The sequence below is a fragment of the Macrotis lagotis genome, chromosome X (genome assembly GCF_037893015.1).
Source record: "Macrotis lagotis isolate mMagLag1 chromosome X, bilby.v1.9.chrom.fasta, whole genome shotgun sequence".
In the NCBI taxonomy this organism is placed as follows: domain Eukaryota; kingdom Metazoa; phylum Chordata; class Mammalia; order Peramelemorphia; family Peramelidae; genus Macrotis; species Macrotis lagotis.
In genome coordinates, this window is record NC_133666.1 from 312,098,874 (window position 1) to 312,118,531 (window position 19,658).

At 38.0% G+C, this 19,658-nt stretch overlaps 1 pseudogene; it reads left to right on the forward strand.

Moving 5' to 3' along the window:
• The first annotated feature begins 8,005 nt into the window (after nucleotides 1-8,005).
• LOC141499065 (pre-mRNA-processing factor 6 pseudogene) lies at nucleotides 8,006-16,235 on the forward strand (annotated as a pseudogene).
• Nucleotides 16,236-19,658: the final 3,423 nt, after the last annotated feature.

The following is a 19,658-nucleotide window of genomic DNA, read 5'->3' on the forward strand; positions in this document are numbered from 1 at the left end:
ATTTTTCTCCCGATCTTACTTCCCTTCCCTCACCCCCCCCCCCCCACGGCAAGCAATCTGTCATTATTTATTTTGTTTCCATGTTGTACATTGATACAAATTGAGTGTGATAAAGAGAGAAATCACATCCTTAAGGAAGAAACAAAAAGTATAGGAGATAACAAGATGAGACAATCAGATATCTTTTTTTTTTTCTAAATTAAAGGGAATAGTCCTTGAACTTTGTTCAAACTCCACGGTTCTTTTGATACAGATGGTATTCTCCATTGTAGAGAGCCCCAAATTGTCCCTGGTTGTTGCACTGATGGAATGAGCAAGTCCATCAAGGTTGGCCATCACCCCCATGCTGCTGTTAGGGTATATAGTGTTTTTCTGGTTCTGTTCATCTCACTCAGCATCAGTTCCTGCAAATCCCTCCAGGCTTTCCTGAATTCCAGTCCCTCCTGGTTTCTAATAGAACAATAGTGTTCTATGACATACATATACCACAGTTTGCTAAGCTATTCCCCAAATGAAGGACATTTACTTGATTTCCAATTCTTTGCCACCACCAACAGGGCTGCTATGAATATTTTTGTACAAGTGATGTTTTTACCCTTTTTCATCATCTCTTCAGGGTATAGACCCAGTAGTGGCTGGATCAAAGGGTGTGCTCATTTTTGCTGCCCTTTGGGCATAGTTCCAAATTTCTCTCCAGAAAGGCTGGATGAGTTCACAGCTCCACCAATGGTGTAATAGTGTCCCAGATTTCCCACAACCCTTTCAACAATGATCATTATCCTTTCTGGTCATATTGGCCAGTCTGAGAGGTGTGAGGTGGTACCTCAGAGAAGCTTTAATCTGCATTTCTCTAATAATTAATGATTTAGAACAATTTTTCATATGGCTATGCATTGTTTTGAACTCATCAGTAAATTGCCTTTGCATATCCTTTGACCATTTGTCAATTGGGGAAATGGCTTTTTTTAAAAATGTGACTCAATTCTCTGTATATTTTAGAAATAAGTCCTTTGTCAGAATCATTAGTTGTAAAGATTGTTTCCCAATTTACTACATTTCTTTTGATCTTGGTTACAGTGGTTTTATTTGTGCAAAAGCTTTTTAATTTAATGTTAATTGAAATCATCTAGTTTGTTTTTGGTGATGTTTTCCATCTCTTCCTTCATCATAAACTGCTCCTCTTTCCATAGATCTGACAGGTAAACTAGTCCTCAATCTTCTAATTTGCTTGTAGTATTGTTTTTTTTTATGTCTAGATCCTGTAACCATTTGGATCTTATCTTGGTAAAGGGTGTGAGGTGTTGGTCTAATCTAAGTTTCTTCCCTACTAACTTCCAATTTTCCCAGCAGTTTTTTATCAGAGAGAGAATTTTTATCCCAATAGCTGGACTCTTTGGGTTTATAGTAAAAATTTTAAAACAGAAATAATGAACATCTGGAAAAGGAAGACATAATTACAAAGAGCCACCTTTGCTTAGTCAAAATTTGGCCTCAAGAGATTAATCTTATTTTCTTTTTGATAAGTTTACTAAAATGATAGATCAGTGATGCTATAGATTAAGGAAACATTTATTATAGGAAAAAATTAATAAAGAAGCTTCTAATCTTATGTAAAAGATGGAGTAATGTGGTCTAGAAAATAGTACTATTAGATAGCCTTGGGAATAGTTGAATGGCTAGCTTCAAAGAATTAATTATTCATTGGCCTCAAGGAAGATACCTCCCATGGAGTGCCCCAGGGATCTTGTCCCTATGTGGCTGATTATTTTTATCAATGGTAGGAATAAAAGCATTCATTCATTCATCAAATTTCAAGATATCTAACTGTGGAAGGTATATATCTTGTCATTTAGTCACTTTTACAGTTGCATCTGACTCTTAGTAATTCCATTTGGAATTTTCTTGGAAAAGATAGGTTTGTCATTTCTTTCTCTAGTTCACTTACATGAGGAAACCTAGACAAACAGACCTAAGTGACTTGCCTAGGGTAACACAGCTAGTAAGAGTCTGAGGATGCATTTGAATTCAGATCTTCCTGCCTGCAGGTTTGGCACTTGATCTACTGTGACAACTAGTTGCCCAAGGGAAACATACATACATATATTTTCTGGATGATGAATCATCAGAGAAGATTTTAAACAAACTTATTTACTGCAAGCTAATAAAATGAAATTCATCTTATATTTGGCTTCAAAAAAATTGATATCCTTAAGCATAGGATAAAGGAGCCCTGGTTAGATAATAGTTTGAAAACCATCTGAAGATTTTAATGGACTGAAAATGAAATAATCCCTAATATGACTTTGAGCTACATTAAGAGAGGCATGGTTTTCATGAATAAAGAGATGACAATCCCTCTGCAATCTTCCCATGTCAGATCATATCTGGAGTATTACAGTTCAGTTTAAGGAGGACATTTATAACCTAGGGAAAACAATAAGAATGATGACCAGGATGGTAAAGGATTTTTGAGTCCGGGTAATGTAAAGATTAATTGAAGGAACTGGGGGTGTTTAGCTTAGAAAAGAGAAGGAATGGGAATTGGGGAGGAGGTGACCTTTTACATAGCTGAGAACATACACTTAAACATATATGCACATAGACACATGTTTTATATATGTATATGTACACAGCCAATGAGAGAATCTGTTTTGCTAGATTGTGCATATTTATTATAAGGAATTTTTTTTTCCCTCAGGGGGCTGAGGGAGAGAAAATAAATTTCTGTTTATTTTGTTATTGTTACAGTTGTTCAGTCATTTCAGTTATGAATGACTCTTCATGACCCTATTTGAGGATTTCTTAGCAAAGATACTGAGACATTTGCCATTTCCTTCATTAGCTCATTTTACAGTTTGGAAACTAAGGCAAAGATGGTTAAGTGATTTACCCAGGTCACATTGTTAATAACTGTCTGAGATCAGTTTTGAAGATGAGTCTTCCTGATTCTAGGCTCAACAGTAAAAACATACCAAAAAAGTTAAATGAGGGAATCTCTGTATTATTAGTTTTGGTGAATCATTTTCCTTTGTTACAAGAAAACTCCCTTGGGGTGTGGGTAATATGGAAATATTTGATAAAAATAAAATGTCAATCAACTTTTTTAAAAAAAATAGAAACTAAGGTTCCACTTTTTAATTATTCCATTATGTCCTAGGTAATCTTTTTTTCCCCAAGGCAAATAGGGTTAAGTGGTTTGCCCAAGGCCACACAACTAAGTAATTAATAAGTGTCTGAGGCCAAATTTGAACTCTTGTACTCCTGACTCCAGGGCTGGTGTCCTATCCTCTGGGCCACCTAGCTATCCCATGACCTAGGTAATCTTGCTCAAGCTATTTAACCTCACTGAGCCTCAGTGTTATCACTAGTAAAATGAGAGGGATGATTGACCTTTTGAGTTCCCTTCAAACTGTAAACCTGTGATTCTATCATCCTGTGGTCTTCATTCTATACATTAAGGAAAATGTATTCAGGAGAGTAAGGACCATTGGTCATGAAAGAATCTATTGGATTAAGTGGTCTTTATGATTATTCACACTGTCAAAATCAATGCACAAGTTCAAGGATAGGTAGAGATGAGGATACCAAGATTTAACTTTGGTTCCACTTCCTATCGACTAGCTTTGGGGAGGTTTGTTTACTTAATCATAACATTCCAAGCGCTCCAGCTTGAGTCTCAGAATTCCCCAGAGGAGGAGCTCCTCAGAAGCTCTTGGAGGCAGAAAGAATGCCTCCCTTATGCCACCCCATACCACCCAGTCAACTCCTATAAAGGAGTCAGACCCAATCTCTATCCATGCCCAGTTTGGTCTAGGAATTTCCCTGGTCCTCATTCTATTGAAGTGATTCATTTCTGTCTATGAGATTCAATTTTATCACATTTTCCCTGAGTATGAACTAGCATTTTCCCTCTTCATCATTCCTTCCTCCTAGATTTCTTTTATATTCCTAGGACACATTATCTAGATGACCTAGCCTTAAGAAGGAAATGAATTTTCCTGTATTTTGTTGTTTTAATTTTCCCTGAAAACTCAAATTGACCGAGAATAGCTAAACTAAATTGCCAAACTAGAGCAAAATCTATACAATACCATTCTTTGGGGAACAGGCTAATTTGGAATGTTTTTAGACCTGTTCAAATCATTCTAGGTTACAGGCAATGTGGGAGGTGAAAAGAATTCTCACTTAAGGGTCTGGGGATCTAGATTCAGATTCCAGCTTTGTTTCTTGCTATGGTGTGATCTTGAAGTCACCTAAATCTCTTAGACCTTTAGTTTCCTTATCTATAAAATGGGAATAGTCCTGGACTATTTCTAGGGTAATTTCTAAATCTATGACTAAGGACATTGACACAGAGTGACAGTTCACTAGTAGACCCAAGTACAAAGTCTTACCTCATCTGAAGCTTCAAGAGTTATTCTTCAGTCAGTTTATATTTAAGCTAAGTTCTTTTTATGTATAGAACCTGGGTTAATAACTGCATCCTAGCAAATAGGTCAGAGATATAATAGCAGAGAGAATAAGCTTCCTTAAGTGGAAATAAAGGAATGGGAATTCTGTTACAGATTTCTGTCCCCCACAGACAGTAAAGATGCGACCAGCTAGCTGGTGCAGTGGATAGAGTCTGGATCCAGATTCAGGAAGACTCATCTTTCTGAGTTCAAATCTGCCCTTATATACTACCTAGCTACGTGACCCTGGGCAAGTCACTTAACCCTGTATGTTATAAGCTGGAGAAGAAAATGGCAAAGCACTCCAGTATCTCTGCCAAAAACCCCCAAAGAAACCTCAATTGGGGTTATGAAGAGTCAAATACAACTGAAAATCACATCAACAAAGTAAGAGATGAATGAGCAAAGTGGCATATCTCAAGACCTCCAACATGTTCTCATTCACATAATTCAGATGTCTGATTGATACTCCTTTTTTAGTCCAATGCAGTTGACTAAGGAGTTTTCAGGCTTAAAATCAAATGGGGACAGAAAGTTGCCAGAGGCTCCATGTGCTTTGTCTCAGTAGGACCTAGTGGAGAGATTGGTGAAAGGGACATGGAAGGGAAGGTGCCCAGAGCAAGATGCATCTCTGTCCCAAAACAATGACTTCTATCTTTTTTTCTATAGTTCTCAGGGAGAAGTTCAAGATGTTACAACTACTGTGATCTCTGGACAAAAGTCTTTTTGACCTCTGTAGGCATCCCTGACATCCTAAGTCTTTGTAGAGATGCTTATTACCTGACTAGCTGGGAAATGAAGAATACATTACTGGTAGAATTTTAGATATCTATCTTTATTGTGTTCAGAGGCTAGAACACAGGTCTCTTCCCCTCAGTTATCAGCAGAGAAAGGTAGCTGCTTGGAAAACTTCCAAACAGTAGGAAAAGCATTTTAGAATGCATTATAGCGCTTCTTTTATCTCAAGCTTACTTTCCTGAAGATGTTTTCTTTGCTCATAAATCAGTGAGACAATTCACATGCAGTTTAAATTATGACAATTCACAGTTTGAAATGACTTTAAAGTTTGTAAATCACTTCCCTCACACCCACCCTGTGAGACAGAGTAGAAGTATTATAAAACTCAGAAATATTTCAGTGATAATAATAGCTAACATTTATATAGATTTTACATCAGATTCTGTTACAGAATTGTAATAATATTAATACTAATAATTAATTTGTGATCCATCATTCCTTTTCTATTTCTGTTAAAACTCAGTTCTTGAATAGGTCAATCAGTCTCCTGAAGAGCATGATGGACTGATAAGATTGCTCCTAGACTGCAAGGTACTTGCTTATTAACTTTGAATTGACTCCGCTCGTCTCACTTCCCTCCTCCCTGAATTAAAAAAAAAATAACACCCCCTCCAACAAAAGTCTGTAGACAAATAAACCTAATCAATCAAAACAAATTCCTATAGTGACCAGTTAAATAATAAATTTCTCTGTCCCCTGAATTTATCATTGTAAAAAAACAGATGACTTTGAAATACTTGAGAACTCTTATCAAAGCAATTATCAACCATGATTCCCTAGGACTGTTGATAAAGTATGCTTTTTAGCCCCTGACAGAGATGATAATGTCATATACTAAATAAGTCATATACTAAATCTCTTCAGCCCCCTTCGTTTCTTCATTTCTTTCTTTCTTTCTTTCTTTCTTTCTTTCTTTCTTTCTTTCTTTCTTTCTTTCTTTCTTTCTTTCTTTCTTTCTTTCTTTCTTTCTTTCTTTCTTTCTTTCTTTCTTTCTGCAAGGTAGTGTGGTTAAGTGGCTTGCCCGAGGTCACACAGCTAGGCAATTATTAAGTGTATGAGGTCGAATTTGAACTCAGGTCCTTCTGACTCCAGGGCCGGTGTGCTATCCACTGCGCCACCTGCTTGCCTCCCCTCTCCATTTCCAGATCTTTGCTGCCACATAAAAGAACTGCTAAGTGTATTTTTGTACCTGTGGATTTTTTCCTTCTGATTTGGTCTCTGTAGGATAAATGTTTATTAGTGGCTAAATGAAAGAAAGAGTAACATTTTGGGCATAGTTTAAATCTCTTTCCAGAATGTTTGTACCATATCAACCAACAGTGTATTATTACTGTACCTATTTTCCCAACAGCCTCTCCACTGATCAGTTTCTCTTTTTGTCAATATTGCCAATATTGTCAATAATGCCAATCTGATATAAGTGAGGTGAAATTTCATAGTTGATCTAATTTTTATTTCTTTAATTATTAGTTCTTTGGAACATTTTTTATGTGGTTATTGAAAGATTGGATTTGGGGAAATTTCTTTTTATAATAGAATAAAGTCTCTTTAATATTCTGATGAATATTGTTGTTCAACTTCCATTTGATTAAGTGAATAAGTACTTCCTGCCCCCTAGGTTTACTAATTCAACTCTTAGACAGTGTTAATTAACAGTAATTTTTCCATTACATGAGAACTCAATCTTCCTTGTCTATCCATTGCTCCTAGATATTTTTGGGACATGCAGAAAGGGTCTAATCCCTGTTTCATGTATGTTTCTTTAAATCCTTAGAATTATCCCTACTATGTTTTATTTTCTCTAGGTTGAACACTCCAGTTCTTTCAACCTGTTCTTATATGGCATGATTTTCAAAACTCTTCAGCATTTTGGTCACCCTCCTCTGGATACTCTGTAGTGAGAGAAATGATTATTTCTCTTTTATATTTAATAATCAATTATTAAATTATAACTAAGGTTTTCTCCTTTTTTTTTTTTACCTTTTTCCTCATTCAGAAATTGTTCAGTCAATCTTTGAAGGGCAGGACTAATTAATGATAAGATGAAATACTGAGCAAGACTCTCCCAACTAGGAGAGCTTAGATCTGATCAAAAAGTAAAGAAATGCTAGTCTAGGAGAATTTGGTGAATTCCAGACCGTTGTGTTTTAGTTCGGGCAGAGATAAGTCTCTTTGTCTAATAGTGAATGATCAGAACCATGTTCCCTAGCCCCTCAATTAGAATAAGCTCATCTCTTATTATAATATTTGTTCTCTCTTTAATTGTTAACAGTGAAGCAGAAAAAGAGTGGGCAGCTTTCAGAGATCTGGTGTATAGCACTGCATTTGTTCATTTGGGCCAGAACACTCACAATCACCAAGACAGGTTTGATAAACGTGATGGAGAAATACAGAAGCTGCTAAATGAAAAACAACAACTCCATGGGATTTGCCAGCAGGACTGTTCATAATTTATCCTTTTTAGGTTTTTGCAATGCAAATGGGGTTAAGTGGCTTGCCTAAGGCCACAAGCTAGGTAATTATTAAGTGTCTGAGGTCGGATTTGAACTCAGGTATTCCTGACTCCAGGGCTATGCTTTATCCACTGTGCCACCTAGCCTCCCAAGTTCATCATTTCTAAGAAGGCAGCATTTAATTCCATTAAAAGTAAAGTCCAAGCAAAGCTTAAAGAAATGCAGGACTGGTGGCTCAGTAAGAAGTCAGATGAAATTCAATTTTATGCAGACAGTAACAAACCAAAATGCTTTTGTGATGGCATGGAGGCTATTTATGGGCCAAAGACATATGGTGCATCTCAACCAGTCAATGCTGATGGATCTACTCTGATTAAAGATAGGCACAAGAGCCTAACAAGATGGGCTGATCACTTTCATAGTGTTCTTAATAGATTATCATCAATTAATGCAGAAACAATTGACCATTTAGCTCAAGCTGAAATCAATCAGTCTCTAGCTGTAGTTCCAACTGAAGAAGAGGTTTTGAATGCCATTAAGTTCCTTTCAAGTAGCAAAGTACTTTGTGCTGATTCTATTCCAACTGAGATCTACAAAGTATGTGTGTGGTCCATTGCTCATCCAAAAACTGACTTGAAATTTTCCAAATTATATGGCATGAAGAGGCTATCCCCCAAGAATTCAAGGATGCCTCCTTCACCCATCTCTATAAAGGTAAAGGGAATAGATTGTCCTGTGATGTTAGTCATTGCTGGTAAGATTCTAGACATACTCCTTCTCAAAAGGCTGACCCACCACCTGGAAGATGGTCATCTCCCTGAGAGCCAGTGTGGCTTCAGAAAGGGTAGAGGAACAGTTAATATGCTGTTTGCTGCTTGACAACTCCAGGGAAAATTCCAGGAATAGAACAGAGGTCTGTATATAACAGTTGTAGATCTGACCAAGGCTTTTGATACTTATGGAAAATTATCAAAATTTGATTGTCCAGAGAAGTTCATCAGTATTGTACATCAGCTTCATGATGGCATACATTCCTGGGTTCTGGATAGTGGGTAATGCTCTTGATATTTCCTGGTCACCAATGTTGCAAAACAAGGATGTGTCCTTGTTCCCATTCTTTTTTACCATGATGTTTTCAGCCATGTTATTAAATGCCTTTACTGAGGAAGAACATGGCCTTAAGGTCAGCTACTGCACTAATGGCAAATTCTTCAACTTGAAAAGGCCGTGACCTAAGTGGAGGGATTGTTGGTGCATGTCTTTTGATGGCAGCCTCTGAAGCTGAGATGCAACAAAGTATGGATCAATTCTCTGCTGGTTTTACTAATTTTGTCTAACAATTGACATAAAAAACACAATTGCCCCATCAGCCAGCACTACACCATCCATATGTGGAACCACCAGTTATAGCAAATGGGAAATTTTGAATTCTCTGGACAAGTTCACTTACCTTGGCAGTGTCCTTTCCAAGTAGGTACACATTGACAATGAGGTTGACACATATCACCAGAGCTAGTTCAGTATTTGGGAAGCTCTGACAGAAAGTGTAGGAGAGAAGACGTATTAGATTGACTACCAAACTGAAGGTCTACAGAGCCATTGTGCTGCCCTCATTGCTATGTGCCTGTGAAACCTGGACAGTCTACCAGTGCCATGTCAGGAAACTGAATTACTTCCATTTAAATTGTCTTAGGAAGATTCTGAAGATTACTTGGCAGGAGAAGATCCCAGACACTGAGGTCCTTTCTTGAGTTAAGTTACTTAGCATTCCATCATGACTACAGAGAGTGCATCTATGATGAACTGGATATGTTGTTAGAATGCCAGATGTACACTTGCCTAAAAAACTATTTTATGGAGAACTCATCCAGAGCAAGTGCTCACAAGGGGGTCAGAAGAAGTGATACTGAGACACCCTGAAGGTCTCATTGAAGAACTTTAGAATTGCCTGTACACCTTGGGAGACAGTGGCACAGGACTGCTCAGCATGATGTGCCCTCATCAGTGAGGGTGCTGCTTTCTATGAGGAAGGCAGAATTAAAGCAGTGCAAGGGAAACATAACATACATAAGTTAGAGTACCCACCCTAGGGGTTCACATGGACTATTTGTGCCCAACCTGTGGTAGAGCATTCTGACTTTGTATTGGTCTGATCAGCCACAGTAGGACACACTGTAATTTATCTCAAACACAGTGATATCATTTTGGTTTTCTTCAACAACGAAAGACAAGAACCAACCAACCATCCAACCAATCAATTATTAACCAATCAGAGTTGATTACCATCTGTAGAGGACTCCTACTCTTTCAAGAGTATATAAGAATTGAGAGACCTTTATGAGGAGTCTTTGGTTTCTGAGGTCAAATGGTCTTCCTTTTATTAATTATTCACTAGTCATAATTAATAAAATGATAAATTACTTACAAATTATGTCTCTTGAATTTTTCATCTGGCGTAGTTGCTTATCAATATCCTTCCTAAAATATGGTGCTTATAACTAAACCTAGTGCTCTAGATGTGAACAGAATACTGATGTGCTTCATTCTCTATAATCTTTATAAGGCCCCTTGGCTCAGTCTGGTGTCACATTCTAGGTTTTTGGTTGTTGTGTCAGGAGACTGTAGCTCAGAATTTAATGATGTACATGTTTATACTGGTTATGCTGCCCAAGTGTCATCACTGGAATTCAGTATCAAAGGAGAACATATGTCCCAAACTTCTTATCATCCTAAATATTAGAACTGATTCCTGGGTCTGGAGCATGTACCATACCTGGCTTAGCAACATTAAAGAACTATTTGAGGAAGGATGGAGATTATCTTCTTTGAGTTCATTCATACAGTTTTAAAGAGTGAATGATACCTAACAAACGCTAATAGCTTTCCTTTAATAATTCATTATGTATGAATTACCCATGAGGTAATTTAATGGATTTTGAAGACTGATACGCAAATCAAGAATAGTAAATACACAAATCTTTTCCTATTGCCTACTAAATTTGTCTTAACCTAGATATATAAATAATGTCTTATATAACTTTCACACAAATATTAACAACAATGAAGAAAAGATTTATCAATATTTATACAACCTACCTCAGTTGCTGTGAAGATGACATGAGTATGCACATTATTTTGTAATAACTAGAATGTACTTTGAATGAATGAGTAAATGAATGTATGGTGCTAAACATTAATTAATGCTTGCTATATACAAAGCACTATTATGTTTGTTTATTTGTTTATTTATTTTTAGGATTTTTGCAAGGCAAATGGGGTTAAGTGGCTTGCCCAAGGCCACACAGCTAGGTAATTATTAAGTGTCTGAGATCGGATTTGAACCCAGGTACTCCTGACTCCAGGACCGGTGCTTTATCCACTGTGACACCTAGCCACCCAATTGCGCCACCTAGCCACCCCATGTTATGTTTTTGACACACAAATTGAAAAGTAAGAGACTTCCTGCTTTCAAGAAGGTGATATTCTAATGAAGAAGATCACACATGTGGAAAGTTTTAGCTGCAAGTCAGATGGAAAAGTCCCATGGTCTTCAGGGTACAACTCCAAAGCAGAAAATAAGGTTTTGCCTTTCTGTTATTTTTTTATTTTTTAAAAACATTTTTTTATTTGAAGTTTGGAATTCCAAATTCTGTCCCTCCCTTCCTCCCTTTCACCCCTTCCCTCTCCCTGTGGAGAGATATAGGCTATACATAAGTAGTCAGATATAGGCTATACATACATTTCTACACTATTCATTTAATGTTATTTCTACTGATAAAATTATATCAGTTTCTAATACTGAATGATATGGCAGTTCCAGGTTCTTAGACACCAAGAATTCCATTTCTGCATCTTCAGTAGCTTCATCTGTTGCACCTGCAGAAGCAGTGACTAGGCTACATCTCCTTAAGGATTGCTTCCCAGGACGATAGAAGCAGACACTGAAAAGCTGCTCTTCCAAAGTCTCTTCGGTTCAGGGTCTTGAACTCTTTCCATTGGTCTGAAAGGTAATAGTGGTAAAGGTCGTGGTGGTAATTTGACTTGCTTGGTTGATGCTGCTTCCTATGTACTTCACGATAACTTGCTGGTACCCTTGAGGACAGATGATGATTTTTCTCTTTTCTCTTTATATTCCCTGACACATACTAATGCGTGGAGTGAGTGAATGCATGACTACTTCTTGGAATCTTTAACTCATTTAAAAACTCAATTCAAATGACTTTTCCTTTAAGAGTCTTTCCTTCACTCCTCATCTCCCCCAAAATCACTTCGCATTTATTTGTGTGTGTGTGTGTGTGTGTGTGTGTGTGTGTGTGTGTGTATATATACATACATACATATATATATAATGTATATCCTATCATTTTTTATTTAAATGATACAATATTGAACATATTGTATTTCCTCTAGTAGAAGGGAAACACTATGAAGGTAGAGACTATCTCACCTTTATCGTTGTATTCCCAGCATGTGGCACCATGTAGCACATAATAATAATGTTTGTCCTTCATTTTCAAAGACCACAACATCAGGGAGGTGATGTCATGACAAACATGTGAATTGAGTTTTGAGTGAGGGGAGTCACCAGCCTCACTTTCTCCTCCAGAGCCATCTGGTTCCAGCGGCCCGACATGAATTAGGCCAACTGGAGATGCTCTTGGATACAATCAGGGTAAGTACTTGCTCAAGGTCACACAGCTAACGAAAGTCAAATATCTGAGGCCAGATTCAAACTCCTGTCCTCCTGATTCTAAGGCCAGTGCTCTATCCATAGGCATTTAATGCATGTTTATTGATTGATAGACATATTGAGTATTTTCCCTATTTTACAGATAAATACATTTGAACTGTGGATCATAAAGGTTAAGTGACTTAGCTAGGATCATACAGCTTTTTGGTAACAGAGCCAGAACTCAGGTTTACCAGCTTTTATCTTTGTATCCTAGTACACTGTTGACAATGTATGACCAATGCTACAGGGATCTATAATTTTGTCGAAGTTGGTACTCCTATAGAGGTATGTCTGTCATACTGGAACTTCCCTCATGCCTAGTGCATCACCACCCTGGAATATCCATCATTCCCTGCAGCCTTCTCATTTTGCTTTATCTGCCATACCAGTCTTCTCTCTTTGGTCAGTTCCTTTCAGAGTCTCCATTTTGGGAAGGGACCCAGGCTGGCCTCTCTCCTGGCTCTGTTTCTGACCTTTTGGACTCCTATCCCTCTATCTGTTTTTCATTTCTTTTTGGTGCTATCCTCCCATATAAGTCCTTGAGGGCAATAATTGTCTTTCTTTTTGGTTGTATTTGTGTTACCAGAACATAACACAGATATGCTTAGCAAATTCTTCTTGCCTTGCCTGATAGAGATCTTAATCTCTCTGTAATGTAGTATTCTTCAAAAGTTGTTGATCTAAACAATTCAGCCCTTGTAACCAACCTCATGTTAAGCTTTTATGGATTTTGGTAGGTTGTTCTTATAGGTGCCCTATAAGAGTTGTCTATCACAGCCATCTTTTAATACATCAGGCAGCTAAGAACATAAATAGTGAGTAGTTCTGCATACCTCATTTTTGGAGTAGAAATACAAGAGTCTGCTTTGTTTCCCCAGTGATCCCTTGGTCTTCCTGATTCTTCTTTCCTTTTTTCTTTTTGCAAGGCAGTGGGGTTAAGGACTTGCCCAAGGTCATACAACTAGGTATCTGAGGCCTGATTTGAACTCAGGTCCTCCTGACTTCAGGGCTGGTGCTTTATTCACTGCGTCACCTAGCTGCCCCAGTCTTCCTGATTCTAGCCATACCAAGAACAACAACAAGAAGAAATTATTCCTGAGAATGCCCATACCCCTTGATTTCAGAGTTTCAGAGTTATTGGTTTCACTAATCTGTCATATATTGGGCCTGATCAGGATGCCAATGATCCAGTAGATGATAAATATACTCCACTAGGCAAGAGGACTATAGGGGACCAGATGTGGAAAAAACTAGGATGCAGATAATGATGATGATAATGATGATGATGATGATGAAGACCTGAATGACACTAAGATAAGTTTAATAGTTTTGTTAGAGAATCTTTTCTTGAATGGTCCTTATGAAAAAGATGATGAGAAAGCAGATGTTAATTATGCAGCATTGGACAAAAGGATGGATGAAAGAAGAAAAGAAAGAAAGGAAAAGGAGAAAAAAGAAGAAATTGAAAAATACCATATGGAATGTCCATTTGTTCTCAGATCTGAAAAGAAATTGGGCAGAAGTTACAGAAGATGAGTGGTTAAGTATTCCTGAGCTTGGTGATGCTAGAAACAGTGGAATGCACATTATGAGAAATTTGTTCCTGTTCCTGACAGTTTTTTTGTTAAACATTTACAGACAGGAGAAAACCATACTTCAGTAGATCCCTGATAGACACAATTTGGAGATCTTAATATACCCCACCAGGAAGATTAAATATTCCATATCCAGATGTAATGATTATTCCTGGGCTAATGACACCTGGAACAGGTGAATGGGATATGAGGAAGACTGGCCAAACTAGGAACACCTTGATGAATATGTGACTGAGCCTGGTGAGGGGGCAGACTGTGGTGGATTCCAAGGGTTATCTCAGAGATTTGAACTCTATGATTTATACATACATTAATATCAATGATATTTAAAAGGCCCATTTACTTCCAAAGTCTGTCCGAGAGATAAATCTCCATCATCCTCCAGCATAAATTGCTTCAGTTCACCTGGAAGAAGTCACCAGAAAACTACAAGTAACTCAAAACCTCATTATGAAAGGAACAGACAAGTGTCCCAAGAGTGACAGTGCATGGCAAGAACCAGTCTGTCTATAACTGAGTGATATGATGAAGGTTGTGCTTACTCAAACTGTTTGCCACTTTACATAGTCTGTCCAGTTTTATATAAGAACAGTAAAACTAGAAACAGACATCTGAACAAAGAAGCATGTTCTTAGAAAAGCTTTTGAACATGTTCCAAACCTTGTTCCCTTGAGGAAAGCATCTGTGGAGTGGTAATTGCCAGAAGATGCTAGAATAATGCTAAGTCAAACTGTGGAATGCTGCTTTACTAGTGAGTACCTTTGGCTTGTCTTGGGAAGAATGGAGACCTATGAGAATGCTCATGGGATCTTAAGCATAGGGGAGAACATTCCCACAGATTGGTACAATTGGATTATGACAGTGAAACTAAAAGAAGCCAATAGAAATATTCAGATAATGGAGAAAATCACTGACAGAGCTATCACATCACTTAGAGCAAATGATGTAAAAATCATAGAGATGTCGAGGGTTGTAAGAAAACTGGGAATGAAGTTCATTCTATTTGGAATTGGGATTGAGGAAGAAGATAGAACACATACCTGAATGGGGAATGCATATAATTGTGTTGACCACAATAATTGTCCATGTTACTAATGCCTATGCCCTACATGTTTTTCTTAGTAAGAAGAGTGTGGTTGTGAGATGCTTAATTTGAGAAAAGCCATGAAAATAGAGAATCTCTCAAAGCACTCAGCAGTGGCCTGCTACCTGAAGGTCGAGGTAATCTGGTTCATAGGTGCTATGTCTAAATGATTGGTGGGAGATGTATCTGCTTCTAGAAGGATCTTAACCTTGACTTTCCAGGCCAACCTCAGCAGTGAAGAGATCTGGTTGGATACTGTGAAACTTGAGTCAGAGAACAATGAATATGAATAGTCAAGGAGGCTACTGGTCAAGGCTCAATGTCGTTTTTCCCCTATGAAGTCAATGAAGCTTGAGAGATTGCTGGGAAACATTGCAGCTGCTCAGGATCTTTATGAAGTCTTAAAGCACTATGAAGATTTCCCCCAAATGTGAATGATCAAAGAGCAGTAGGAGGTGACTGGAAAAGTCTGAGAAACCTATAACCAGGGGTTGAAACAGTATTCCTCTCCATAGCCTTATGGCTTTTATTTTTCAGATTGGAGGAGAAAGTTGGGCAGATAACTGGAGCAAGAGTCATTTTGGAGAAATATCATTTTCAAAAATCCAAATAGCTCTGATTTGTGGTTAGAATCTATGAGATAAGAATATTGAGTTGGACTGAAGGAATTGCAGGAATGTCCAAACTCAGGCATCCTGTGATCAGAAGCAATTTTTCTTGAGGTAAGATCCCAAAGGAAGACCAAGAGTATAGATGCCCTGAAGAAGTGAGAACATGACTCTCATGTTCTGGAGTGAATAGAAGATCACCAAGGCCAGGGAATGGTTCCACAGAACAATAAAGATCGACTCAGAGCTGGGGGATTCATGAGTATTCTTCTACAAATCTGAATTACAACATTGTATAGAAAAGCAGAAAGAAGACATGAAGAAGCACCATGGGAATGTGGAACCCTGCCAGTGGGAACTGTGGTATGAAGTGTCCAAGGTCATTGAAAAAGGAATTGTGCTGTCTTGCCATCCAGGGTACAGAAGGAGGGAGGTAAAGGTAAAAATAAAACTTTATTTCAGTAGCTGTGTTGCAGGTGATTTTCAGATGAACTGTGCATACCATGAGGAGTGAACTTTGAGACACTAGGACTCTGATTGTTGATGTGCTGAGCAAGCAAGGTCTTTAAGGAGATTGGCTTACTTTTTAGGTTTAATTAAATTATTATTTTTTTAATTTTAATTTTGAATTTTTTCACCCAGTTATACACAAAAACAAGTTCCAACATTGACTTCCAAAACCTTGAGTTACAAATTCTTTACCTTCTTCCCACCCCATTCCCACATTGAGAAAGCAAATTACTTGGTATAGGTTAAAAATGTGTAGCCATGTAACACATTGCTGCAACAATAATGTTGTAAAAATAAACATAATCCCCCCCAGTTCCCTCCCCCAAAGAAAGAGAAATCTCAAGAAAAATAAAGTGAGAAAAAAATTGTGCTTGAGTCTGTATTCAGACACCATCAGCTCTTTCTTTGGGATGGATAGCATTCTTTATCATAAGTTTATCAGAGAAATTGCTTTAAGAGAATTTTTTTCTCATAGTTGCTATTGCTAACTATATTCCCCTCTATCCTATACCCTCTGCCTTCATTTATTATATTCACTTTCTTTTTTCACTTGTCCCAACTCAAAAGTGTGCTGACTACCCTCTCCCACAATCTTCCCTCTCTTCTATCACCTACACTCCCTCCAACCCCACCTCCCTCTCCTTTCTTCCATCCCTTTGCACTCCTGTTTTCTTCTAGGCTAAGATAGATTTCTATATCCAATTGAGTATGTATGTTATTCCCTCTCTGAGCCATTTTTAATAAGAGTAAAGCTCACTCCCCCTCACCTTTCCCCTCTTCCACTCATTGAAAAAAATTTTCTTGACTCTTATATGAAATAACTTACCCATTCAGCCTCTCCTTTCTCTTTCTTCTAGTACATTCCTTTCTCATCCATTAACTCCATATTTTTAATATATTATACCTACAAATTCAACTCTGTCTTGTGCCTTGTATATATTTGTTCATTCCAACTGCCCTAATAAATGAGGTCATATGATTTATATTTCTTCCCATACAGGAAGACAAGCAGTTCAACATCGCCAAGTCCCTCATGATTTGCCCTTCTATCTACCCCTCTCTATGCTTCACCTGAGTCCTGTTCTTGAAGATCACACTTTATTTTCAGCTCTGGTCAATTCATCAGGAAAGTTTGAAAGTCCCCTATGTCATTGAATAGCCATCTTCTTGCCTGAAAGAGTATGCTCGGTTTTGCTGGGTAGTTGATTTTTGATTGCAATCCAAGCTTGTGTTATCCTAACTGTAACTCCATGATGTTTGAATTGTTTGTTTTGGTTTCTTGTAATATTTTCTTCTTGATTTTTGAGTTCTGAAATTTGGCTATAATATTCCTGGCAGTTTTCATTTTGGGATCTCTTTCAGGAGATGATCAATGAATTCTTTCAATTTCTGTTTTACCCTCTGTTTCTAGTATATCAGGGCAGTTTTTGTTTGTTTGTTTGTTTTTTAGTTTTTGCAAGGCAATGGGGTTAAGTGGCTTGCCCAAGGCCACACAGCTAGGTAATTATTAAGTTTCTGCTAGGTAATTATTAAGTGTCTGAGGCTGGATTTGAACTCGGGTACTCCTGACTCCAGGGCCGGTGCTCTATCCACTGTGCCACCTAGCTGCCCCTCAGGGCAGTTTTTTTGCATTATTTCTTGAAAAATGAAATCTAGGCTTTTTTTGGGGGGGGGTCATGACTTTCAGGTAGTCTAATAATTTTAAATTTATTTCTCTCTGTTTTTTCAATGAGAGATTTCACATTTTCTTCCATCTTTTCATTCTTTTGGTTTTATTTTATTGTTTCTTAAAATCTCTTAATATCTTAGTATCTTAATATCAAGTTCCCTTAACTTCATTCTACATTTGAAGGAATTATTTTCTTCAGAGAACTTTTAAAATCTTCTTTTCCATCTGGCCAATTATGCTTTTTAAGGCATTCTTCAGCTCATTGACCTTATGGACTGCTTTTTCCATTTAATCTAAACCGGTTTTTAAGATTTTGTTTTCTTCAGTTATTTTAAGATGTTATTTTAGTATCTCCTTCACCAAACTGCTGACTTAATTTTCATGATTTTCTCACATTGCTCTCATTTCTCTTCCCAATTTTTCCTCTACCTCCTTTACTTGATTTCCAAAATCCTTTTTTGAGGTCTTCTATCACCTGAGACCAATTCATATTTTTCTTGGAGGGTTTGGATATAGAAGTTTTGACTTTGTCATCTTCTGAGTGTGTATGTTGATCCTCCATGGAATCAAAGCAATTGTCTATGATCAGAGTTTTTCTTCTGTTGTCTGCCCATTTCCCCAGCCTATGACTTGATTTTAACTCTTTGTAAGGTGGAATTCTGCTTCTGGGTTGGAGGACATACTTTCCCAACTTTTGAGTGTCTTTGCAGCTGTTTTCAGGGAAACCCCCTAGGGACCTGCAAGTTCTCAGTTTCTCCAAGGTCTTATGAAAGGCTCTGACTGCTCTACTGGCCTCTACTCTGGTCTGTGGATGACCACCTCCTTTCTGCCCTGGAACCATGAGGAGAGACCCTGTCCTGTTATAGCAGTAAAGCTCCTGAGTTTTACTGCTGAGTTCTTGAGACTGGAACCCCAGACTGCAACCAGAATATGAGTATAGACAACAGTGTCCCACCACAGGGATAGCAAAAAGACCTCTTCAATCTCCCCTGATGCCATTACTGTCTGTGGGTTGAATGCTCTGGAAGCAGCTGCCAGGTTCCTCCCCAGGTCTATTCCTGGTTTCCTGGGGCTGGGTCTGCACTGGGGCCTATGTTAGCCTGGGTTCCCCTCTCACTCTAGTGCATAGAGGTCGAGTTTTCCCACTACTTTCCATGTTTTCTTTGGTATTCCCTGGGCTGAGAGGTCTGAAAGCCACCACTGCTGCCATGACCCAGGCACTCTGTGGGCTGTTCCTGGATGATTGGAGCTGGTTTGCTCTGGTGCGACCCTGGCTACTCTCTGGGCCCTTTCTAACCCTTATACAATAGATCCTTCCTGTGGATCTTCCAAGCTGGACTGGAAAATTTTTTATTCACTCTTTTTGTGGATTCTGTCACTTTAGAATTTGGTCAGAATAATTATTTAAAGGTATTTGGAGTGGTCTGGGGAGGGCTTGTGTGAGTCCCTGTCTTACTCCATCTTGGTTCCACCTAATTATGTTTTTAAAAAATGGTATAAGCTACAGATGAGTTGTTGATCTACATCTGAAGAAAGAATTCCCATACTGGAAGTTCCTTATAATAGTGAAATCAGTTCTAGGTTCCTCAATTAAATGTGTGTGCATAATATTCATGGCAGTAATGAAAGATCTGTGATTTAATCAATGTAGGAATTGTCTTGACCTATACAGATCACAATCCATACATTTTTGTTTGCTCCTCCTAGCCTGACCCCTGTGGGGCTTGAAATGGTGAGGGTTGAAAACCAATCTCTCCA